General features: G+C 38.5%; 2 protein-coding genes across 3 annotated transcripts in view; both read right to left on the minus strand.

The window, feature by feature from the left end:
- Positions 1 to 26,541, minus strand: part of DIO2 (iodothyronine deiodinase 2) — a 97,237-nt gene that overhangs the window by 30,999 nt on the left and 39,697 nt on the right. The gene's annotated exons all lie outside the window — the stretch shown is intronic.
- The window catches only part of CEP128 (centrosomal protein 128), a 209,145-nt gene that overhangs the window by 26,046 nt on the left and 156,558 nt on the right, over positions 1 to 26,541 (minus strand). Inside the window, exon 26 of one of the 2 annotated variants that reach the window (XM_088167433.1) lies at positions 14,476 to 16,209. The exons of the other annotated variant lie outside the window; for it this stretch is intronic. The gene's annotated coding sequence lies outside the window, so the exon portion shown is untranslated. Of the gene's footprint in view, positions 1 to 14,475; positions 16,210 to 26,541 lie in introns of those variants that run through there. 2 annotated transcript variants of the gene reach the window in all.

Below are 26,541 nucleotides of genomic sequence, written 5' to 3' on the forward strand. Positions count from 1 at the left end.
CACTGTTTATACAGTTCAGTTACCTGTAGATAGCTACACAGAATCACAGAATGGTGGAGATTCAAAGGAACCCTCAAAGATCATAAAGTCCAATCTACTTGCTCAAAGCTGAGTCAGATAAAGCAGGTTGCTCCAAGCCTTCTCCAGTCAGATGTTGAATCTCCATGACAGCAACTTCACAACCACTTTTGGCAACCTGTTCCATTATTTGACCACCTTTACAACAAAATGGGTTTTTTCTCTGTTAAGTGGACTTTCCTGTGTTTCAGTTTGTGACTACTCCCTCTTCTCTTTTCACTGAGCAACTCTGGGAAGAGCCTACCTTCATAGTCTTTACCTCCTCCCTCACCCATGTCAGGAGCTGAATACATGAATATAGAGGACAATATGAGCCACATATGCACCCCTAGTGCCTTCTCTGAGCTGAACAGTTCCAGCTCACTCAGATTTTCCTAGGATAAGAAATCCTCTATTCTCTTAATGAGCTTCAGGGTCCTTGCTGGACTTCCTTCAGCATATCCATGCCCTCCTGTACTGGGAAGCCCAGTGCTGGCCACAGCACTCCACAAAGGGCCTCAGCAATACTGAGTAGGGAGGAAAATCCCCTCCTGTGGACAGCTAGCAGCACAGTCTCTCATGCAGACCAGGAGGCTGTTAGTCTTCTGTGCTGCAAGAGCATGTTGTTGGCTTGTGTTCAGCTTGGAGTCTACCAGGACACCCAGATCTGTTTCTGCCAAGCTGCTTCTGAGACACCCAGAAGTACTGGTGCATGGGGCTTGGTTCTCCTCCAGGCATAGGACATTATGCTTCCCATTGTCAAACTCCATGCAGTCCCATTTCTCAAGACTGATGATGTCCCTGTGAACAGCATAACCAACTGATGTAATATCCCCACTGAATCTTTCTTTGGGCAAGGAATATGATTGGACCATGCAAGTCTATAAACAAATTCAGCTGAATTTTATCTGAGATCACACTTACCTTGGCCCAATTTTTGTTGCTCTACTGGCAGAGAAAGATCAAGGTTTTGCTGAATTATACTAGATCTTGCAAAAGCCTGTGATGAGGAGAAGGGCCCTGCTGATGTCGATGCATCTTACACATACAATACATAAGCACCCTTTTGTTAATTTTTTAATTCAGAATAAAAAACCTCACCTAAAATTGCACAGAAAGGCGAAAAAATTAATTGTTTTTCAAAAGTTCAGGAAACTAGGAGAATATTGTATGCTAATCAAATACTTCAGGGTTCATATTGAAGAGAATGATTCAGCTTTTTTACCTCTTCAAAATACAGATTTATTATTTCTAAAGTACTCAAAATTGAAGAATCATAATTTGTTATGAATCACTAACACTATTTCCTGTGTAAGACTGATGTTTTCTTGGAAGTCATTCATCCACTTACCACTCAGACTTAACTTTGCTTAATTTTTTAAGACTGAACTACATACTAACTAGGATGTCATAATGAAAAAATACATTGTAATGACAAAATGAAATGGCTCAGACAATATATACCAGATCCTGGTCAGGATGAATTTCATGGTAAAAAAATGAATTTCATGAATAAAGGAAATGGTGGTGTAGAAAGAACAAGTAAAAAGAACCTTTTACTCTAAGGTTCTAATTTACAATGAGTATTATGCAAATATACTCTTTGCTCTTGGAGCTTACAACCATGTTAGCTGACAGAGCATTTGTGGAACCTTCTGTGTTCCAGCATAACCATGTGACCCAGACAGACACACAAAATCCTCAGTTTCAAATTGCACTGTAAATCTCATATGCATCTATGGTAAGCAACATCAGAATCATAATAGGAGAAACTATCAGGCTTTGTTTTCAGACCAAAGCTATCAAAAGAGGTGACTGGAAAGCTAAAGATTATCTGGACAAGTAGATATATCCCTAGGGCTGATCTAAATATGATGTACATCCAGAGTTCACTGGGAACACCAGGTGGGGAGCCTATTGTCAGCCTCAGTGTCTTTTTTGCAGAAACATAACACTGAAGGGAAGCCATTTCCATCTCATTCTGCTGTAAATACCTCTCAGTACAGTTCTGGTCCCCCTTTTCCCTCCAGTGGGTTGCAGTTAAAATATCCTGTTGGAAGATCACATAAGGTCCCCGTGTGTGTCGCTCTCCAGTGTTCAGCCTGCTGTCATAATTTAGCCAACAATAACAGCAACTGACAGCCACTGCTTCCTTTCTAGAACAGCAGCTTCCAAGTTCGGTGGTTTTTTTCTGGAAATGTCTCTTTGGGCTTATTATATGCCTGTAGTTCTGAATTTCACTTTTATAACTGAATTTCCAGTTGGCTCCTGACTTCTTGCACCATTGCTGTGATCACAGGGTTTGGAACTGGCAAGTTCAGGAGTTCATCTCCAAATGTTCAGGGTTAGAAACAAAGAGATATCTGATAAAGGCTGCACAGAAGACTGAAATTACACTGGAAAAATGAAGAAAGTAAAGATCCTGGGGTATGTTGATGAAAAGATAAAGCCATAATAGCTCAGGAAGATTCCAAATTTCATCTGGAAATCCAAATTTATAATACAACTGTGCCCTCTTGTCAGCACCTTGCAATCTCAGGATGGGTTAATTAATAAAAGCCATCCTACATATTTGCTTTGTTTGTGGAGAGGTAAAGGATGTTCAGAGTTCAAAACTCTGACCTGGCCCCTAAAAAGAAATATAATTAATAATCCGGCTGTGTTGGAAAACAACACTCTTGAACCAACCAGGTGTCTTCTTGGCACAGAAGCCCTTTCATGATAAAAATCGAGCTGGAATGTTTGGGTGGGTTGGGTTTTTTTCCATTTTGTTTTAATAAGTCAGTATGAGTGCAAGCCAAGATTAAACAGTGAGGAGGAGACAAAGTATTTTACCCACCTTCATAGTGCCTTCAGGCTATGCCAGCTACAATACCTTTCAACACCATTGTCTTTCCCATTGTGAGGAATAAAAAAAACTAAAAAGCCTTTTTGGCAAAAGTGTCTGAGTCATTAAGGATAAAATAAATCCCTTTTAGAAAAAAAAAAAAAAAAGAAAAAAGGAAAAAGAAAAAAGGCAAGCTATGGTGAAACTACCTGCAGCTGACACCATCTGCTCTAAAGGAGCAGGGTCATTGAACTCCATAAAAAACATTTAAGGCAATTGTCATCCAAAGGCAATCTCCGTATTACTGTATTCTGCAGAAACACTGGCTTTCTGTGAGTACTTAGGCTTCTGCAAAAGGTAGGCAAACCAGACAGCCTAAGGGATTTCCTACTATCTCTGAAGTGGGGAAAAGCATAGTGATCACATTTACTGGAGGTGTTTCATTTTATCTGGGAATTAGGATAAGCAGACTTTTAGGGAGAAAAAACCTGTAGACTAAGTAAATTGTTTGTTCTGACTTAAAATTATTTATGATGAAGTTTTATTTCCCCAAAATTAATCAATCAGAGAATGGATGACTAAAACACACAATGACTAATTTCAAGCAGTATAATTTACTTACGGCAAGGAATTGGGTGTCAAATTATAAGGTCTAATCCTAGCCTTGATGAGCTTTAGTTCATGTGTCTTACTAGTTGTTTTTTGTGGCCTCTCTATCCATTTATCTAAGTCTTCCTAGTGTAAAAATGGAAGATTAGTTTTTATTAACTACTGGATTTTTAAAATTGGTTTTAAATCACTGTTAAGTCTTTTGCTTTAACTCTGCCCCTTATTCTTCAGTTGCCTCTGGAGGTAGAGATTCATTTCATCACTTACATGCAGATTTTTCTGCCTTTGTTTTAGGGGTCTTATAGCCCTGTTTCTCCTCACTGCTGTGATTTCTCCTTGCACGTTGTTTGTGCAGCGCCTTATACAAAAGGAGCTTTATCTCAGCTTCATACAGCCATCACTACCATCACAGCTGCAACCACCACAATAGCAAGAACAATCTAAATCACCGTGTAACTTACCAATCTCCTGTAAAATATTTTCATAACTTTCACTGAATTTCTTCTTTCAGAGTCAATAGAAATAAAATGCTTAAGCAATTGTTTGACTGACAGGATAATTCAACTGAAATTAAAGGGAATTTTTTTTTTAATTATCAGAATATATATACCATGTTCTGCTGCCTATGTGGTTCTCATATATGTATCCTGTCTTACTGCTAAAATCTTTTTGATGTGAAGGACTGTTTAAATTAATATCATTAATTTCTTGTGTTCAGCATAATTGACATTACATTAATTAAGTCACTGGCATATGCATTGGTTAATGGCATCATTTTTTAGACATTTCTTGCAGTGATAGAAAGAAGAACAGTAAAACAGGAGAGGGGGTGGAAAAGAAAACACCCGACACACATAGGAAACAAGCTCCAGGGCATCGTCTCTTCCCTGCCTAGGCACTTCATCATGATTTCTTGAGATTGTGCAGAGAGATAGCATCCCTTAGCCTGACAAGTCCTAAATTATTACATTTTTGCATTATTTATTTTTCTTTCCATGTGCCCAAATCACAACACAGGTGTGAGGGAGAGCAACTCAGTGTACATCTGTACACAAAAACAGTATTAATATGATTGCTTGTAGTTGCATCATAATAGTAGTGAAGTTACAGAAAAATCAAAGTCCCTTCACCCATATTCACTAGAACAAAAGTCCTAAATCCATAACCCACTGAAAGCAAAGAGTAAAAAGTTTTCGCTGAAGGGGACTTGTGGCAAGACCAGGAACTAAGCCTAGATTTCTAGAGGCTCATTCAGATGCTTTGAAGATTATTCTTTCTCTTAAATAGTGTTAAGCCAAATAGGAAAGAAGGGTTAAGTATGATGCTGGGTGAACTCAAAGAGCTTAAGTGAAGGTCACAGAGCTCAATACTTGAAGAAATTTAAGAGTCCAAGGATCCAGCCTTTAGAATTAACTTTTTTTCTAGGAACTGGTTAGTCATGTATTTGTTGTTCATACATTAAAAGCACTTCTAGGCTAAAGAAGAATTCTAATTCTGGACTAGAAAAAGTACAACTTCTCCCTTTCCGATGGAAAGATCATGCCAGAACAGAGCTTGAATCCAGCACCTGTGTATTTAATTTTCATCTTGGAAAAGAGAGACTATGTCATGCCTCAAAGTTGCACACTTTCTGCACTTAAAATGGGAATGATAGTATTTCTCATGTCACTGAGATACTAGACATGTATACATTTTTGAGACACAAAATTGCAAATATAACTGGGACCAGCTCTAGAGTGACAGTACTTTTACAAATTTGAAGTTCTATACACATAATATAAAAGAGTGGTTCAGACACCAGAGCACAAAAAATAAACAAACTTGGGAATATAATGAAAAACAGCTAACATATGCATGCTCCTTCCTTGTCCTCCTCACACTTCCCAAGGTCTCTGTATCATACTATGCAAACACACTCTTTAATTGTCAGCCATTCACACAGAGAAAACCTCTCGCAGTATTTAGAGATAGAAGAATACTATGTATTGAGTAAAATTTCAAAGCTCATAAGAATTCATTCAAAACTCATTTCTGTACCAGTATGTGAAAGAATGAACCTCTTAAAAAGTCAGTAAGATGTGATCCTGTATATACAAAATAATTTAAATATATTATTACACTTACCTGAATTCATCAGGTTATTAGGAATATCTGATATTGCAGATTACTGCCTATTGAGGGGGTCCATTGCTGAAGTTTCTGAAATAATGATAACATACAACACATTTCCTGAACATACATGCTCATTATATAACTATACTCTGGTATGTTATCTCAGGGGAAGGAAAAAAATAAAAAGGTCTGAAAGGCAGTGCTGCTTTTAATTTAATTAAGATATCAAATAAAATAAAACTGCTGTTACTTTCTGATAAAAGGCTTAAATAGCAAATATGATGGAAGAAGCTAATGAAAACATGTGTCATTATCTTCTTCCTTCTAAACATCACAGGTCAAACAGAAAAAAGTTCATCTGCTGCTTAAATGCGGATCACGTCTATTGAAGGTGGTTGTGGTCTCTATTGCCACTGACCAGAATGTGGTTTTATTCTAGAATTTGTAACATCTGTCTAGTTTTCATACCAGTCTCTGCCATTAATTCTCTACACTTTTCCAAAAATTCCTTTGCACACCTATTTCCCTTTCAGCAAACAGCCAGACCAAAACATAAAATTATTACACCCATTGAAATGGAATCAAAATGTCACGTCTCACCCTAAGTTGAGGAAATTGTATTGCTCTTCATTTGCAGTTAGAAACTAATTCTACAAACAATGGCCAATTAATTACTTTCTATAATATTACTGTGAAGCAGTGAAGATTGACACAGAGGAATTGAAATGTCTTGATGTCAGGGCAGGAATCTGTTAAGACATTCCTAGTTACCCCTCACTTTTACCTCCTGACCTTAAATTAGTGTCTGAAACAAGAGTTGTTCTGATTTCATCATTCACATCAATTTGGTTTTATTTTTGCTGTTAAGTGTACTGTATCCATAATTTTCAGAGGCAAGAGACAAAGCTATGTGAATTCATGGTCCTGCCCCCTTTTTTTTTAAATTTGCATTTAGCGTCTAAAGAATCCACATACAAAGCCCAGAGAGCTAACCACACAACAGTGAAAGGCTAAGCAACACAGTTGCCTGTGTACACTTATATGATGTTCATAAATCCTCATGTATACAGATACCTTTTACTGTATACATTGAATAAAGCCTTTTACACAGCAAAAGCAAAATACACAAAAGTCCTTTAAACAACAACAAAAAACCCAAACAAAACCACTAAGTTTGCCAATACTACGTTTGGAGGAGCTGTTGACTCCCTAAAAGGCAGAGAGACCTGGATAAATTCAAGGGCTGGGCAATCACCAACTGTATGAAGTTTAACAAGGACAAATGCCAGATTCTGCACCTGGGATGGGTCAACCCTGGAGGTACAGACAGACTGAGACATGAGAGGCTGGAAAGCAGCAGCATAGAAAGAGACCTGGAGGTCCTCGTTGATGGAAAGCTGAACATGAACCAGCAGTGCCCTGGCAGCCAGGAGGGCCAACCCTGTCCTGGGGTGCATCAGGCACAGCATGGCCAGCTGGGCAAGGGAGGGGATTGTCCTGCTGTGCTCTTCACTGGGGCAACCTCACCTCGAGTCCTGTGTGCAGTTTTGGGCAACATGATGACATTAAGACATTTGAGAGCACCCAAAGGAAGGCAATGAAGATGGTGAAAGGCCTTGAGAGGAAGCTGTATGAGGAGAGGGGAGACCTCATTGCAGCTACAACTTCCTCAAGAGGGGAAGAGGAGGGGCAGGCATTGATCTCTTCTCTCTGGTGACCAGTGACAGAACTCAAGAGAATGGCATGAAACTGAGTCAGGGGAGGTTTAGGTTGGATATGAGGAATAGGTTTTTCACCCAGGAGGTGAGGACACTGGAATAGGCTCCCCAGGGAAGTGGTCACAGCACCAAGCCTGTCAGAGCTCAAGAAGCATTTGGACAATGCACTCAGGCACATGGTGTGGGTTTTGGGGCTGTTCTGTGCAGGGTTAGGAGTTGGACTCGATGATCCTTGTGGGTCCCTTCCAACTCAGCATATTCTATGAATTTATGATTCTAAGAGTCAGTATTGTAGTATTTTGGCTCATTCAGAAAGGGCATCCAGCATTTTCACATAGAAGCAGGTGGAAAAATGGTGAAAGAAGTGCTCAGACAAGACAGGTAGAGCTAACACCATGAGAATAAAATAAGGTGCAAAGAGTAGACAATTTGTGTGGCTGGTCTTTCAGCTCAGTAGCTCTCTTCCTGAATAACAACTATAACTGTCCTCCTCTGTAGATGAGTTAAACCAAGAAACGCCCTGAGGGTGAAGACAAGAATCTTGATTTCTAGGAAGCTGTGAAAAAAGAAAACAAGTGGTGGCACGGTCCAAAAACAACCAGAAACATATAAATAGCAACATTCTGACTCTTGTGCAAGGATGGGCTTGTGAGTGCAGTGACAGAGAGAAGAAAGATGGCTAGTTAACATGATCTACCTGAATGACTAGTTTTAATGGTGTAGCCAAAACCCTAAAAACCTCTGACACAAAAATAAATAAGGACATACTGGACTCCAGGTACTCAGAAATTACTTTCACCATAAAGCTGTCAATGTTTTGCCAAAGAATGTAATGACTGCCACCTTGGCTCAAGTAAAATGACCTCAGCAGTGTCACAGCAGCTATACACCCAGCAGAGAAGAATGATTTGCAGTGAAATACAGGCAGGATAAACTGGCAGCCCTCAAGGGGCTGATTATAATCCAGAGTGTGTAGTTCTGCAGTGTAAGCAGTACAGGACAGACCCTTTCAGTCTGTTCTTGCTGTCGTGCACTCTCAAATCTCCTGGGGCTCCCTGGCAACACTGCCTGTGTTTGTTCTCGATATAGGTGGCCCTTGTACACGTAGCTCCATGGAATATTCCCAGCACTAATGACTACTTTCCCAAGAATGGTGTGTGGAATCTCATGTGAGCTTGACTTCAGCTGAATTATTTGTGCATCGAAAGTTAAACACATGCAGAATCATGTTTCCAAGTACTGAGTCCAGCTGAGTATCCCAGCGTAGAGAAAAGGGCTCTGTTTGCAGCTCTCTCTCTCTCTTGTGGAAGGAAGCTATTCTTTCATCTTATACCTGCAGGAAGCAGGAATCTGAAAACATTTGAGGTTTTTTTCCTGAAAGATGTGATTTTCACAGACAGTACTACTATCTCTTCATTCAAAAAAAAAAAAAAAAAAAAAAAAAAAAAAATCAATCTAGATTTTCTTGTCTCCACAACTCTCAACGTCACTCCAAAATTAGTTTTTAAACGCATGCTTTTTTCAGGCCCATGTTTAGCAGAAAATAAATAAGTGTTTAAATATTTGCTTTAAAATCAAAATTACCAAAAGATAATTGATTCTTGCTTATTAAAAAAAAAAAGAACGTTAGAACTGTGAATGCAAGAAACGAAGCAAAAATTCCTGCATTTTCAGGTATTAAAAAACCCCAGACTTGTACATACATGAGGAAAAAACCCAACAACTACACAGCCACAGCTAATCTCACCTAAGTGCCCATCCTCTCATTAACTTGTAAGGGAATTATATTATCTAGCAACCCAGAAGCTATTTACATACTTCTGCATTGCTCTGCTGTCTTTAGAGTGCAAAGGAGGAGAAACCTTAAAGCTCAAAACGGAAACAAACGCATAAGGAAATATTTCTGCTTGACTGTATCAGCCCTTTCAGCTTGTCACCACAAGTGGATGCAGAAAAGGTGGTAGAAGTAATGAAAAAATAACCCTTTCTTGGCAAGAATTTGCCAACAACATTGCCAGATCCAAGGACAACTCAGAATAAACTCGGGTCTATTTCTAGCCTGCAAAGCAAGCAACTCCCAGTCTCAGAGCATGTGCTCTGTGCCTTGCACATTCATTTATCACACAGGAGTAATGTATTCAATGTGTCAATATTGCTGTTCCCCATTTTACTGTTTCCAAGCCCACTTCCTGTCATCTCCATTTTTCACACTCAGATTGACTTCCAAAATGCATTCCAGTTCTGCCTAAAGCATGACCTGATCTGTCTGTGACCTTCACTCACCTGAAGAGCCACAGTTCACCATCCTTCTTCTAAGGGGAGGTAATTCTGTGGACATACCGGAGAGTTTTCTCTCTTGCCGATTTATTCACAGCCCTCTCCAGAACACCAAAAAGTATCTGACAAAGTTCAACTATTTCCTATTCTTGTACTTGCTCATTCATTTTCCTTTGTGCCAAAAACAACGTTAATGAATAGACATAAATTTTGCTTATAGTTCTGTTGGCTCTCTCCAAGTTTGTAGTCACTTCTCCAGAGTTAATAATTTCCTTCACAAAGTCATTGGATAATATGGGATTTGATTCTCACCACAGTAAAATCTTATTAAAAACCTGATTATTCTATTTTCAGTGTTGACATAAGCAGAAATAGGAGCATTTGCATTTAAAATGGACGACCAGGGAAAAAAATAAGAAAACTTTTTTGATTAATTTTGCTGTTCTTGGCAAAACACACAACTGTGACTCCCCAAATTCATGTTTTTAAGTTCTATTTTCTTTTAAAACATTTGAAAATTCATATTTTATTGTTTTCCCTTCACATTTATTTTAAGCCATAACACATTTAAGTACTACCAGATTCTATATAAAACATAAATCCTCAAAGAAACCTCAGATGCTTGGTCATGAGGGAATTGGGGTGAAAAGAGAGCACTAACAGTTTATAGTTAGAAAAACTTTAAGTTTTTCATTGGAATTATGCAGATGGCCCTGCACAATGGGCTATACCTTCTCTGCAATTGCATTTGATCTTCACTAGAAATTCTATTCTGGATCTACAACACCTTCCTAACAAAATTATTGCAGAATGTAGCATAAGTCTGGAAAAGGTTTTGATGACAGCAAATTAATTTGTAAAGTAATTTCTTCATCAGGGAGCAAAACATCTCATTTGTTACCTCTTCAAAAATAGATGTGAATTCTAGATAATACATCAGAGTGAAATACATTGAAATTACCATTAATATTTCTCCTTAACTATTCCACATACAAAAAGTTACAACACACAGGAGATACATCATAACTCACATCTTCATCTTTTTGCTATGCCAATGGGCTGTGCTGAGAGACTTGACTTTAATCCAACTCATTTAAATCTGCTGGGCCATGTTAATTCTTATCTTGAGACAGAGTTCACTATTCAGCCTTTTTTTATAAAAGTACAAGATACTTTGAGAACCAGAGGAAATTAATGAGGTGACAGGAAAGGTACATGGTACACAAGTATTTCAGAAAGCACTCAGAAGGGGAAGAGAATTCCCTTCTGGTTTATAAGACCCAGGGTGAGCACAGACCAACTACTGAAGTTCTCCAGGCCCTTCTGAAGCTGCAAGATAGATAATCTACTCTGGGTTTACTTTATGCAAGTATTCCCTATCACATAGGAAAAGCTCAGCCAGCATGATGTGGAGCTTTGCATACCTACCTCAGCAGCCATGGTTCAGGTCAGAGAGATCTATGATACCTTATACATTATCAGTTGATACAAGACATTGCTCAATAAGTTTACCTGATCATCTGGAAGACAAGTGCAGGTTCATGCCAGAAAGACAACAGCTGAACTAACCCCAGAGCTCTTATCCTGCTCTGATTTTATAGGTACACAGGTGAGCATGGTCATGAGATCCATGATATCTTCTCAGGAATTGTTATCACCTGCTCTCATTGAATGACAATGCTTCATTTGGCAAATATAATTTCAGTAAATAAAAAAATTCTTGTCCCTCTGCTATTATTTCTTAACCTTTTACCTCACTGTTTGTGGAAAGTCCACAATGATGACTTATTTTTCTTTAAGTCCTTCTCTCAACCCATTCTCTAGCCTTCCTAAAGGCAATCCCACCTGAGGGTTGTCAACATTTTCTGGGATCTCAAAACGACTCCATACTGCTTTTTCCTAGAAGGTCTTGGAAAATTTCCGTTTTCTACCCAACAGGCAAACACAAGTTCCTATCAGTATTGTCATATTATGCCTCTTTTTGTAGGACATGCTGCTATCCCTGATATCCAGCTTGTGGTTTTTTGCCTGTTTTTAAGTTAAAATGTGTTGTTTTGGATCTTGGACAGTTTCAAACTCACAGCTGATATTTAGCAAGATAGAAATAACAGTCTGCATTTTTATTGTATAATTATGGGAAGAATGCACACAAAAGGTCACAGACTATTGCCCTGCATCTTAGCTCAAGCCTTCAGCTGCCATAGGTTTGTAGAAGCCAGAATCAGCCTCACCCAAGGACAGTCTCTCTTACGAGATCCAGAGGTTCACACTGAGTTCCAGACAGGACTCCATTCTGGAGCAGAGAAGTGCCTTTCTCTGAGTATTTCAGCACTTCCTCTTCTGTCTGGAACTTCTAAAACATCATAAAGAAGGAATGTAGCAGTGGCTGTGAAAGCCTGACTGAAGCTTTTTACCTAAAAATTACTTGCTGTGTCAATGCTAGCTATATTTGCTGCTTTTCTTACAGCTCAGAACATTTGAAGATGTGGCTACATGACACCTCAAGAACTGGAAACAAATTTTTATTTTAATTTTTTGGGGGAAAAAAAGGGTCAAAAAATATTCCCCACACCTAAGGCTCAAAAGACAATTAAAATTTCCCTTGCTATTTTTTTATTACTATTTTGTATAATGAAATAACATGGCCTTAAGTTATGCCAGGAGAGATTCAGATTCAATATTAGATAAAATAAATTGCTCAAGGAAGTGATGGAGTCACCATCTCTTGAAGTGTTCAAAAGGTGTCTGGGTGTGACATTTGGGGGTGTGGTTTAAGGGTGATTATGGTTCTAAATTGATGGTTGGACTAGATGATCATGGGGGTCTCATCCAACCTTAAAGTTTCTGTGATTCTCTGTGATTCTGTGTTTTTTCAAGTGTTTGCAGTGTGCACCAAGGCTGGGTGTTCTGAGGCAGCAAGGGTATACTTATTAGACAATCAGTGAAAATTTGAAACACACACTGTTGTACAGTAAACCTCCCTACTGCCATGGCCCATGTAAACCAAGGATGCACTTTGGCATTAGAATAGAAATTATCTACATATGTATTAGGGCACTTACAACAACCAACTATGTGTCTGTGCATACATGCTTATCTGGACATACTTATTTTCCATAAGACAGGTGCTCACAACTAGGTAATGGGCACATAATTTATATTTCTAATGGAGAAATATTAAGGTTGCATTAGGAAATCTCAGAATGTCAGGAAAGTATGATGTAGAAATATCTGTACATTGGCCCTATTCTGATTCTTTTTGCAACCATATTTTCTGTTAGAGGCATGACACTAAGCTAATCGGGCGTTTGATTTAAAAAAATATTTTCATTATTTCATTGAAAAACTGTCATATGGTGAGCACTGAAACGCATCCAGCCCTTACAGGAGATGCTCTTGGGATGATCAGAGCAACAGTATCACTGCTTGTACATGGATACACCAGTAGAGAAAAATACTAGAAGGACTTGGATCTATTTAATTAAAATTCTTTTTTTAATGGAAGAATGCTGTCATTGAATAGCTATACACTGTAATATGTAAGAGAGAGAAATATTTCCTCTTCTCCAGTTGGGCAATATAGCACAGAGTATTTAGCCGAGATTTTGAGAATGATTACAGTGTAAAAGGAAAATAAATGAGGTTTTACATGAAGAGAACTATCAGTTATTTCCAGTTCCTCAGGGCATTCACAATTTATTTAAAAGGGCAGAGAAATAGCTTTTTGCTTAGTACCTTTGAAAATTATTAATTTGCCGAAGGATTCCAGCGGGACCTAATTTGAGTCAGTAGTTACTGTGGTCCTTTCTATTTGTAAAAGGGGGAATGATAAGACCATCTCATATGTTGGATTCTGGTGTGCAGCACATTAGAAGATATTTCAAAAACAGTATTAAGCTTAGCTCTATAAGCTTTCTTTGAAGAATATATGCAGGGATGAACAAATAACACAAAGAAGGCTTCTGATAATGGAACTTCTGGCAAGTAGTATAGGAATAAAGCTGCAGGAAATACTCATTTCACCTCCTGTTGCATATTCCTCTAGCTGAAGCTCAGTAAAGGTGCAGACATAATCTGCTGACCAGCTGGCATTCCCATATCAAGTCCCTTTTAAAAGGTATCATGTAGACCCATGCCAGCAGCTGTTGTCACGACTATTTAATAGCTCTCCTCCCAAAGCCAGATTTTTAATTCAAAAATCCTCGATTTTGATTAAAGTGTAGAATTGTTTGACAAATATATTCAAAAATTCAGAGGTAGGATTGCAGAACCTCAAACAATAAGAAATAACTAAGAACTTTCAAATACCATTACCTACACTCCTGTTCCATCCTTGCTAAATTACTGGAAGACTGTTAAAGTGTCTAATATCTGTTACAGGATTATGTGAAGATTTATTTAATGCATAAATGTAAACAAATATGTTAATCTATACTGCCCCTTCGTTTTAAAAGATTCAGTTAAATATAACCTACCTCTTGCAAGTAGGATTTTTCTATTTTGCATATAACTTTTACATTTTTCATTCACAGAATAATGCTAGTAGTATAAAACTGAAAACTCTTTCCACTATACAAGAAGGGGAGAATTTACACACTCTTCATCTCATCACTGTTTCTTCACAATGTCCAGGTGACTGTAAAAATACATATTTCTTTCTGTAGGCGTTAAGACTTCAGGATATTTCCCGGTGTAATTTTATGCTAGTCTCAGAGTCAAGCACACATATTTTGAGGTACCTTTTTAATGACTAACATGTCAAAGAGAAAAGGTGTACCTGTTGGCTCTCATCATGATGACCAGTCTACTTCCATAAATCACTAAATGTGACTAATCCAATATTTGTAAGGACTCTATTACTTTGATTATATACAATTTTCCTTGGAAAGCACAAAAATATAGCATTTATTGTTCATATTTATACAGATTTTAAAATTATCTCCGTGACTATTTTAATGAGTTAGCTGCCAAATAGTTTGCTGTGATGTAATTATGCTTTTTTCTAGTTTAGCATTTATTTTGTATACATTTCTATCAAGACAGTGATTCATTAGTAACAGATTAAGTAGTGAGACAATATTTCTAAATTGTATCATTCAGTATGGACAGGATAAAACAGAAAAATGCACTAAAGATATAGAATTCAGATCTGATTAATATTAAACTTCAGACCGGAACTGAAGTTCAAATGTGGGCTGGAGTTAAGCTCTGAGGAGAAAGAGAGTATCTTACCTAAGTGTATGAAAAATCTCAAAGGTCACCTTAGGAATGGTTCAGATCATAATTACAAAACCTCAAAAAATCCTATTATTTCCACTTTCTTGACCTAACACACCTCTCATTCATATAAACCGGCATCACACTACAGAATTAAGAAACAATGTACGCAACTCTGGAAAACTGTATCCTTTAAAGTTTTTTTTACTTGATCAGAAAAAACATGAAAGCAGGATATACCTGAAGCGGTTAAATAGAATTGAAATGGCATTCTGCCCTGTTTTTCTGCCTTGGAAATGCCCTCTTCCAAATTCTGCTTGAGCACCCTGCCCTTAATGAAGTCCAGGACATACAGAACTGAGGTTATGAGAACATCCTCATTTGCATCCCAGAACAGACCTTAGAAGCTGCCATCACTCTTCCACTTTCAACTGAAAACATTGGCTTTTTCCTTGCCTCTCCCTCTGGAATATTTTAATTCTATAACTATGTTATTTAACTTGGTAAAGCATTTTTTTGGGAAGTAAGTGGCATGAAAGATTTTACAGAAGTTATTCTATCCTATTGCCTCATACTTCTCTGAACAGATAATATCATTGACACAAATGGCTGGACAAAAAAAAAGTCATGAGAACTGAAGATGTGTGGGCACTGAAATATTTCAAGAATTGAATAATGCTTTCCTTTCTCTGTTTAGTCTGACAGACAACAATATGTCTTCTGGACTGAATGATGGAGAAGATGAAAAAGACATTTGAGAAATGCCTTTCTTATTTCAAATGCTTCACTTTGCCTTTCAAGAGTGTGTCCAAATTGGGCATAATGTTTCTTTTACTAAGGGCAATATATAAGCCACATAAACAGTCCTAGTTACAATCTAGTTCCATCCTTCCTGCCCTGCAAATAATGACTGCAAGTTTAAACTGGTCTTTGGTTCTGCAGAAAATGCTATTTTATTGTAACTTCTAATTGTGAATTTCAATTATATTTGCAATTGGAGAAGTCTGTGGTTTTTCTTAGCATGAGGAAATCTCTAGCATTTCTAGTAGCCAAAAACCTTCAGGCTTCTAGGAAATGTCCAGATTTCTTTAACAATGCAAGCTAGGGCCAGAATATGAAACTCCTCCTTGAATGAAGACGGCAAGATCCTGCTCACAACAGAGAAGAGTTTGCCAGTGTTACTTTCTCAAAGCTGAACTCTTAATTTTGTAGAAGTTCATGAAATAGGAAGATAAAAAATTTATTTATATTTGTTTGTTGCAAGTCTGGTCTTCTCCAGTGCAGACCATGTTCTTCTTACTGTGGGCAGTAGGAGTGCATGGTCTCTTCAGTGCCTGGGAGCTCAGCAGCTGCCTGCAGCACCTCATGCACCAGCTCTCCTCCACAGACCACCTGCAAAGTGAGCCAAGAGCAGAAGGTGTGGGTCTTTTCCTCACTCATTGAAGATAACAGAGAAGCAGCCAAAATGACAAAAATGACACACAAAAATGACGTTTTACCAGCTGAAAGTACAGCAACAATGGCTGGAGATCAATCATTGATGGATGTACTAGATTAGGATCTCTATCCTATGTAAGCAATTAGCAACCTACTTTATAGTTTTTTAGCATTACATTATACATCTTTTATCATGTTCTATCTAAAGATAACACACTACACTATAAAAGTAATTTGTGTAATCATGTATACAAACTCAAAAAGATTGAAGGCCTTTGAATTAGTTAAAATCACATATTTTTCACATATAATTTACCTGAGTCACACTGAAATTGATATCTCTGGTTTCCCAAAAGCTCAAGAGTACAAAGAAATGTTTTTGGAATACACATTTTCTGTGCTGCCTCTAAAAGTATCTTCCCTGAGCTTGCAGATTCTGAATGAAATTAATACTTGCAGTGCCATCAGCTAGCCTAGACAGACCCAGATGGATGCTCTGAAATCTCATCGTCCAGAAAACCTTCAGGGATACCCCATGAGAGGGAATCTGGAAGTCAAAAGACAGTAGTCTTAAGATCCTCTGCCTATCTGAAATCAAGGACTTTCAGATGTATGACAGTCAATTTTAAGGAAAATTCCCTGTAGAGCAGGCAAATTTTAAGAAGTGGGAAATGCCTGGAAAAATATGTGAATTTTAATTTCAGAGCAAACATATTTCATCCTTGATTGGTTATTTATTATGCTGCAGAGAAGGACTTGGTGGTATTGGTGAATGAGAAATGGGACACAAGCAAACAGTGTGCATTGCAGCCCAGAAAGCCAACCATATCCTGGACTGCAACAAAGGAATCCTGACCAGCAGGGCGAGGGAAGTGGTTCTGTCTCTCTATTTCACTCTCCTGTGACCCCACCTGGAGTGCTGCATCCAGCTCTGGATCCTCAGCACAGGAAAGATGTGCACCTGTTGGAGCAAGTCCAGAGGAAGGCCACAAAAATGAAGCACCTCTCTTGTGAGGATGGGCTGGAAGAGTTGGGGTTTGAGAAGACTTTACTGCAGTTCTTCAGTAGTTAAAGGGGGTTTATAAGAAAGATGAGGACAGCTTTCTGGTAAGGCCTGTTGCAGTGGGGTTTTAAACTAAAATATGGTAAATTCAGACTAGATATAAAGAAGAATTTCTACATGAGAGTGGTGAAATCCTGGAGCAGGTTGCCCAGAGAAATTGTGGATGCCCTGCTCCTGGAATCGAGGTTAGGTTGGAAGGGGTTCATTCCAGAGAAAGTTGGCCTAGGTGACCTTTAAACATCCCTCCCAATCCCAGCTACCCCTATGATTCTACGCTCTTAGCAGATCTTCCACATCAAAAATGCTACAGAAGCCAAAAATGCTACGAGTTATTTTAGGAATCCACCTTCAGTCTGGCTAAGACTAATTTCCTAACACCCTACAATATATCTCAAGGATGTAACTATTTCACAATACCTTTTTTTGTAAAAGTGGCTGCACTGTGTTTGCAAGAGCTACATGGAAACACACATCACCTTGCTTGAGAGATGTCTGAAAAAACAGCTGTTTTTCCTTTGCAGTGCATGAAAGCATGAAACAGGGACTGAGTCAAGTTATAGAAATTTTCCTTTCTAATAAAATTGAGGTTAGACATGGAAAGTTATCCCATGAACAAATGAGAGTTTGAAGCTTAATAGAAACATTTCAAAGAACTCAGGGAATTTGGCTACCCTATTCTTGAAGAAAAGTGACTAAAAATAAAATAATACAATTGTATTTTCTTATGACCCAATTTGTAATTGTTTTAAATTGCTTAAAAACCCATGGGTAAATCCTATTTTTAAACAAAGACATTTTAAAAAACTTTAGACAGTTGTAATATTTTAGACACTATTGTTACTTGCTCCATGTGATCAGCTTTAAGTAGACTGTACTTTATTTTGATATGCCCACGTACATTTCTGTCACCTTAAAAGCAGTTATTGCAATCTTTATCTTTGTCATTTCAGTAGCATTAATAGATTTACTAAGAAATACAATGCTTTTATTTAAGGAACATTTTGTCCCCCCAGAAGGAAACAGTTTGCTTTAAGGCAGGGACTTCTAAAACAAGAAATCTTACACTTTTTTTTCTGTCTGCTGCCCTAGCTCCACAGCAAGCCATGAAAGGACTGTGCCCTGGAGCAGGGGAGACCCTACATACAGCTTGTGCTATAGTGGTGGCATAGGCCTGTCCAGCAGATCCAAAAAGCCTTTTCCAGATTTCCAGAGCTGTAATTCTTGGCTTCCCAGTAGGAGCCTGAGACCCCTTCCAGCAGGGTGGCAAAGCCCAGTCAGGCTGCAGACCTTGAGTGTGCAGCCCTACCCTGGAAATGCTCCTGCAGCTTCCTAACCCAGAGCTGCAGATGCTGTCTGGCAATGTTAAATCTGGCCAGGTTCAGAATCCAGGTCAGGCTCAAATTCTCTGAAAGTTTGTTAAAAATGAGACATTTTGGACAACACATTCAAGACTCAACAAAAAGGCATTTTTAAAATAAATTCTTTTACTGTGCAATTCACAACAAATACCAACTGTGAGTTAGCTCATTACATAAACAGCAAGGGATTGAAATTTGGCTACCTTCAGTAACTCAGTCTATTGCTCTTTCTAAAGAGAATATCAGTCTCTAGTGAGATGCTAATTAAGCTTCTTGTTTCTCTTGATATCTATGTGAGTGTTACCATATTGTCAGATTATTTGTTTAGTCACTAAACTATTTTCACAAATCTTCTAACACAGGAAAATAATTATCCCCATTTTGAAGCCAAAGTATAAAACACTGGCTGGAATGTACATGGTTGGTAACAGGTATTTGTGGATGCACCAGAGAATTAACCTGATTTTTGAGTTCCTACTTCAATCTGCTTTGCTGACCTTAGAACTTCTGCTTTCATCTTTTCTTCCCCTTAATGCAACAGTAGAGTCCCAATGTCTTTCAGCTGCATCTATTTAATTATGAGTCAGTGTCCCAAAAGAAGAACAAAGTGATTATACTGCAATGTGAATTTTCAGACTGTTTATCTGGTTATAGATACATGAATGAAAATAATGTTTGAGCATATAAATAGAAAATTAGAGCTTTATTGTGGCTTCTTTGAATGCCTGGAATGCATCTCAGAAGACAGAAACGGAAACAAAAAAAGGCTTTATTCCAGCTGATAAGTGTCTGTTCTCTCAATTCTTAAATCCATGGCAGAGAAGGCTAATGAAACAAACCCACCAGCAGTGGCTAAATGTATTGATTTAACTTTTTTCTTCAATATAAGAATATTTTAAAAAATAATCCAAACCCAGGTTTTTAAGGTGTTTAATTAATCAGCATATAGATGAAAATAGGCAAGAATTATGTGTTTTAAATGCTCAATTATTCTGAGAATTAATACTATATTTCTTTTTTTTTGTAAGAAATATTACATTTTTTTCCTTTGCTAGCATGTGGATTTTGAAATAGACTCAATTCCTACAGATCTGCATTTCAGGGTCAGAAAAATATAAACTATGGCCTCAGACCATCTTCTTGCATTACAAAGGGATTCCCCAACAAGTGAAGAGCCACCTCGAGGGACTTTCTAGACCCTTTTCCTGTGATTATGGGTTCAATTATCCCATACACCACTAGCAGTATCTCCAAAACCAAGAAAAGTTTATTGTCATTCTTAGTTTGAGACAAGATATACCTCTTAGGGGACAACCAGAAAAGATAAAAAGCCAAAGTCCTGAGATGGATCTGACATGATTTTGTAGGTATTTGCACTTTAGTAACTTCAGTAAAAGTTTAATTCCCAGTTCTATTCACCCAAAGCCTTTTGGGGAGACAAGGACATCACTGCCACATGTAGGGTGGGAGTGTTTATGGAGCTCCAGCCCCATCCCTCCTCAGTGACCCTCGGTGCTCCACGAGCCTTCAATGCAGACAGGACATTTAGAAGCAGAACCTTTTGTTCTAGGAGAGGAAGGGCTACAGTAAGTCCTAATCCTTTGTTTTTGGCATCACAAGAGTATCCACAGCAACTAAATGTGATGTGATACAGAAAGGAATGTGACTTCAAGTGCCAGCAGCTGGTGAATGCCTGAGGTGCAAAAATCGTGTTGTCATGTGGATACCCCCAGCAATGTCATATGCATGAAGCAAATGAAATACACACATCTGAAATATGCACTGAAAAAGGCTGGGTTTTGGCAAGTGTCATTTCTGTCTCAGATTTCAGTCTTTAGTCACTTTAGTCACCATAAGAAAAGAGTTTGAGAGAGCCAAAGATGGCAACTAAGTTCTCAAGGCACCTCTGTCAGTCACTGGATGGCTATTTATTTAAAATACCATATTTCAATAGGAAATATAAGTAACTACATCAAATTTCTGTATTTCTCATTATGTTTTCAGAGTTCATTTATTATCTGTGTTGAATAAACAATGCAGATGAGAAAACCAAGGATAAACCCAAAGTGTGGAGAGCAGTAAACTGTTCACAAGTTGGCCCTAGAACTTTGGATTTGGGAAAGTTCTTTTCCCAGACTCACCTCAGATTTCCCTTAAGAGTATGACAAAGACCTTTTTGTTGTGTCTTTAGAATACCTAGCACAATGGGGCCCTGATCCATGACTGCAGCCTCTGGGCATTGCCACAGTACAAACAAATAACAATAGCTTGCAGCCAAAGACATTGCTGAGAATTGCTTAGTAGGCAATCAAGCTTCTTATAGAAGTGTGTGCTCTGAGCACTTGCTCAGTTCACAGAGCCTGGGTTTTCAGAGCACTCTTTGTTGAAAAAAGCAACTGTTAGAAATATCCTCTTGACCCTGAATCAGGGCCCTGGTGAATTAGGGCCAAGAAGACAGAAGATATTAGAGCCACTTTTCTGTACATATTACATCACTGAAAGAGTCTTCCAGGATGTGAGTTTGGTGTGTGTTTGACCAAGGCCTGCTCCAATGTCCCAGCACTTATGTAAAACACCCATGGAGCAAACACATAGTAGGAAATAATAACACTACACATCTATCTGTTTATGTAGTGCATAAAAGACATGACTGGGGAAGAAAAAAATCTGCCCTTTCAGGCATTGGGCTAGTACACTGAAAACGTGTACCTGTTTCCTGGCTCTGGCACAGATATTTGCATGCCTTTTGGCAATTCTCATCTTTCTTTTCCTCCTTAAAACAAAAGGAAAACAAGAATACTTCTGCTGCCTCAAAGGCATCAGGAAGATTTCCAAGCACTCTCAAACATGCAGATGCTGTGTGATGAAGCCAGGAAGATATGTAGAAATTTAGACAAATCCATCACTGAATTTGGGATGAGAACGCAAATGATACAGAAAATAATTCTCAGGTTGCATTGCTTCTAGTGCGTTTTTCCACCTAAATATAGGTGGCTCTGGCTTCAAAAGTATTGCAGCCTTTCATTAATTCCCCAGCTCCACTGAATTTTGCATTTCTTGAATACTTAGAAACCAGTGCCAGTTTTAATGTGTACAGATTGTGTGAAAGCTGAGCAATAATCTAGACTTTTGAAAAAGATGGCTGTTTTTCTGTGTCTAGGTCCGTTACCACAGGGAGAATATCCAACATATATTTTCCAGATCATTAGACATTAGACCAAGTGTAACACAAGTTTTTTAGTTAAATTATATCAGTAAAGCCCCTTTCTGGAGTGTCTTTGCTACTGAGTGTGAGCCAACACAGATAGGGTAGGGCTGCACTCTGGTTCTTGCACTTCACTTTTGTCAGTTTTTCAGTTTTTCATGTGAACAAAACTCTGTCTTGATATTAGATTTTAGACCATGACTCTTGTTTATTTCTATCCAGAACAAAGTCTGTAGACAAAGTCAATATATTTTATCAGATTAACTAGCAGCCAAGTTTGACACAGGTCATTCCTCATACCTCTTTTTTCATTCTCTGCCATTGTAGGCCTCACCTGACTCAATCATTTCTTACAGACAAAAAAAGACTTCTCAGGAAAGTCATTCCCTTTGCTGCATCTGCCATCCACTGGGACAAAATGATGAAAACATGGCAAACATCACTTCCCTATGGAAGATCTGTAGAAATGCCAAGATGCAAATGGGCCAGCCTGTCCAATGGTGCACACAGGCTCAGCTTTATAATGGGGTAGCACCATCCTTGCTCTAAGCACTGTTTTTCACTTTCTTGCACAAGAAATTTCTCATATGAAAATCTATGAGCCTTGTTTATTCTGTTTCCCCATACATCAAGAATTTCTTTAAAGCATATGGATATATATAAAACATTTTTTTCCTCTCTTGCCAAAAAAGACACCAAAGCTGTCGTTTTATTCCCAGCAGTTAGGTGTTTTTCCACCCATCCAGCAGTTCTTTCTGTCTTCCAATTATTTATTTCACAATGGAGATATGTTGATTGATTTTTGGGGGGTATCTTTCCTTCCTCTGCAGTTCTTCCTGTCATTTCTGTTCTGCAGAGAACAATTCAGGTGTTTTCAGAATGTTAAGGCAGCATATGGGGACTTATCAGCAGAGTTGCATCCAACCACAAAGGCCATGGGCAGTGGTAGAACCAGGGAGTTGCACTAGTACTCCTCTTATGCAGGGAGAGCTGCCCCACTGGAAATTTCTGACAGAATTTGTGCCTCTCATACTAGAGGCAGGAGATTAAAAAGTTACAGGAAGAAAGTAAGGATCCAACACATCTCTTGAATATAGAATTGAAGGGAACTATGTCTTCCATATAGTCATAGGGGTAACAAGTGGCACAAAATGCAGACATTTAGGGGGAGAATTAGAGTATAAGAGCAGCTTTAGCAGTTTAAAAGACACAGCACCGTTAATGATCTTTTTTCAGTCAGACCCAATTACAACTGTTTACAGAGTCCTTTCTCTTTCCCTCAGAGGCTTTGGCTGAGTTCCCATTATTTCCGGGACCAAACCCAATTATGCCACTGACCACAGCATTCTGACTGCTTATTGCAATTCCATGGCAAGGACAGGGAACTCCCAGAAACAAGAAAGGGATTGATTTGCTCCACGCTGTACCTGGAAACAACTTCCAAAGCAACATGTTATGCCAAATAACTATGCCTCAGAGCAGCCAATTAATTTGTGCAATTCTAGATTACAATTTAGACTATTCCTTATCTTTTCTTTTTGAAAAGCATTTTTTTCCAGGTAAAAAATATTGGCAGAGTTTCCCCTTGGCTGAAACTTCAGAGCTCTATATTTTCATTAACACGGTGCTAGGAGGCAATTAAAAGGTGGTGAGTTGGGGGAAAAGAGCGTTAGGGGTGAAGGAGGATATAACTGGCTAAACTTACAAAGCACTTGTACATACCAGGGAAACCATCAGTTCTTAGAAAAACTCGTGTTATCCCAGGTCTGATCCATCTCAGCAAATGTGCTTACTCATACCGGCAAAAATGTGTTTGAAATGCACTGCAAGATGATTTATTGACATATTTCATACCATCTGATCTCTTCTACTCAAGACTATTATCAGCTTTACTGTCATTGTAGAGTACCACAAGATATTAGCAATCAAGGAAAAAACACACAGGACAGAGTAGAAACTCTCCCTTGAAAAAAAAGTTGTGAGTCCTATGTGAGTATAAGGCAGTTCAGAAAGTACAGAGCAAGCACAGCCGCATGTGACAGCTGCAGAAGGAATGCCCTGTGGAACAGACAGCATTTCAGGAGGGCTTAGTCACAACAAAGTGAGATGGGAGCTATAAGAACTAGCATTTCTAAGTGAGCCCCTTGGCATCCTCTGAAAAGAAGACACTTTGAGGGACTAGGTTATGAGAAATGCAACTACTGGCTCAAATTAACCCAAGTATGTGCAAATCAGCATGAAAGTAATTTTAGTTTTTATGCAATGTATAAGAAACGTGTAAAGGTCTTCGAGCACATAGGGCAAGTATGGGAACATTTGATAGTATTCAAGTCTTCAAATAAGATTAAAGAAAATGTCATCACACTGAACATGGATGCTTTTCAGATGGGTGAAAAATGGGCATTTGCCAATTAACCATATCAGGGACTTTTCCTCCAAATTTTACTGAGCTGAAGTTAACTTTGTGATTTACCTTACAAGGCACAGCACTTTTCAGAAAATATTACCATCACAAACATGGTCAGGACTTCATAGCCAACTGCAGCATCTCAAAATCTAGTGTCATCACACAATTTTGATTTTTCTCATCTTGAAAGCTGGTCTGACAAAGTTAAACACAAAGACAGAAGCAGACTGTATCTTCTCTTCCATGACTATGTCCCAAGAAAGTTTAAACTGCAACTGGAGTATGGAGTATGCATTATCTTCCACTAGGTTGTATTGTTGTTTTTTGGCTTGTTTTTTTTGGGGGGGGGAGTGGTCTGGGGTTTTTGTTTGTTTGTCTATTTTTTTGGTGGGGTTGTTTGTTTGTTTGTTTCTGGTTTTTTGGTTTGGTTTGGTTTTTTTTAGTTTCTCATTAGTTAAATCTCATTTTACTCACTCAGCACCCACCTCCTATTTTTGTCTGCTCACAGAAGCCAATACCCTGCACAGTCCTAGGTCTGGCCATCATAAAACGATTCAGTCATCCCAGCCCAGGATTCGGAGCTGAATTTCTTGGAAGTCTAGGCCATGAAGGCCTAATGCTTCAACAATTAACCATTTTTTTCCAGAGATTAGGAAATCCTCTGAAGAACCCTAATCCAACTAAACACATAAGTAGGTGCCCTACTTTCAACACGAGTCTCCTTTGTTGAGTGGAACAAAGAAATACATAGGACAGTATACTTGAAGGCCAGAAAGGAAACCTGAGAGATGAGGCAGGAATAAGGTACAAGATTCTGATTCCTACTTGCATATGAAAAGTATTCATTCACTACAAGTTTCTCAAATTACTTCGTTAATAAGCAGCACTGAAAAGAAAATATATAAATACACAATAACTTTCTATTGGATCTTAGATTTAATTGGAATAGATCTCACAGAAATCTGAAAAGAACAAAGCTGGTCATTCTTTGATGAATTCTTGCCTTTTTCCAAAGAGAAGCTGCAGTTTGTATAAATAATAGGGATTTATTTCCTCTGGCCTGATTTTGAGGATTTCTAGTAGGCACAGGAATATTGTCATCATTGTAATCAACAGTGACATCAGCACATCAGTTCACTGGTAGTGAGCTGCTATAGCCTAAAGTACAGCCCTGCTCACCTGGATGGGCTTGTGCATTCCACCATTACACAATGAGTGGCCAAGAATTTTGTCACATGGAAACTGCTTGAGATGGAAAAATATAAATGCCCCTTCTCACAGCTGCAGAGAACTAACTATTACTCCCTTCTACAGCTGTTTCTAAGCAAAAAACAAGCTCTTCAAGCTGTAACATTCCCCCAAGTGACTATCTGGAAGTGATAAGTCTTACCTGCTTTCTCCACATCTGCATTCCTATAATTTTCTCTGTCTGTGACCTGCCTTTCCTTGTCTTTCTGGTCTTCTTTTTCATCACTCCTTTTTGCTTCAGTTAAAAGCAAAGAAATACACACATTTCCTTTCTTCAAGCTGAGCTTTTGCACATTTTGTGACCAGAGACTCTACGGCTAAAGCAACATTCATGTGCCTCCATAGCTGCAAGGCCAAATACTTTGAAAGAATTTGAAAAGGAAAGACAAACTGTTGTGGTTTAGGAATGGTATTCTCCAATTTAGAGTTCTCAGTGAACACTCCAAACCACACACTGCTCATTCACTCTCCACCTCCCCATCCTCCTCCCACTGTGGTGGGCTGGAGAGGAGAATTAGAGGCACAAAAGGTAAAGATCACAGGTTGAGTTAAGAGTAATTGACTGGAAACATCAATGAGATACAAAAATGAACAGTCACAGCAAAAATACTAATAACAGAGTGTACAAGAGAGGCGAACAATTAACACACGAGTGCTCACTAGATGGAAATTGGCAGTACCCAGCTGCTCTGCCACCCTTCCTGCATGGAAGGGACCCCTTCCCAGCCACCCCCTGCACATGGGGTGAGGTTGTATAGAATAGCCTCAGGGTCCTAGCCATGCCTCCTGGCTACTGCAAAAATTAACTTTGTCCTGGTTGGAACCAGGACACAGATGAAGAGGGGATGCATCTTTCCAACTCAAGGGCAGTGGCAATTAGCTCACAGACTGATACTAGCAGTGTCAATTCCTTTATGTACCTTCTGTTCTTTAGACAGTATTATAAAATTGTGGATGTTGCTAATAGCTATGGCTTTTTTGGTTTTTTGGGTTTTTTTTTATATAG

This window comes from Sturnus vulgaris, chromosome 6 (assembly GCF_052056855.1).
Source record: "Sturnus vulgaris isolate bStuVul1 chromosome 6, bStuVul1.hap1, whole genome shotgun sequence".
Taxonomy (NCBI): Eukaryota; Metazoa; Chordata; class Aves; order Passeriformes; family Sturnidae; genus Sturnus; species Sturnus vulgaris.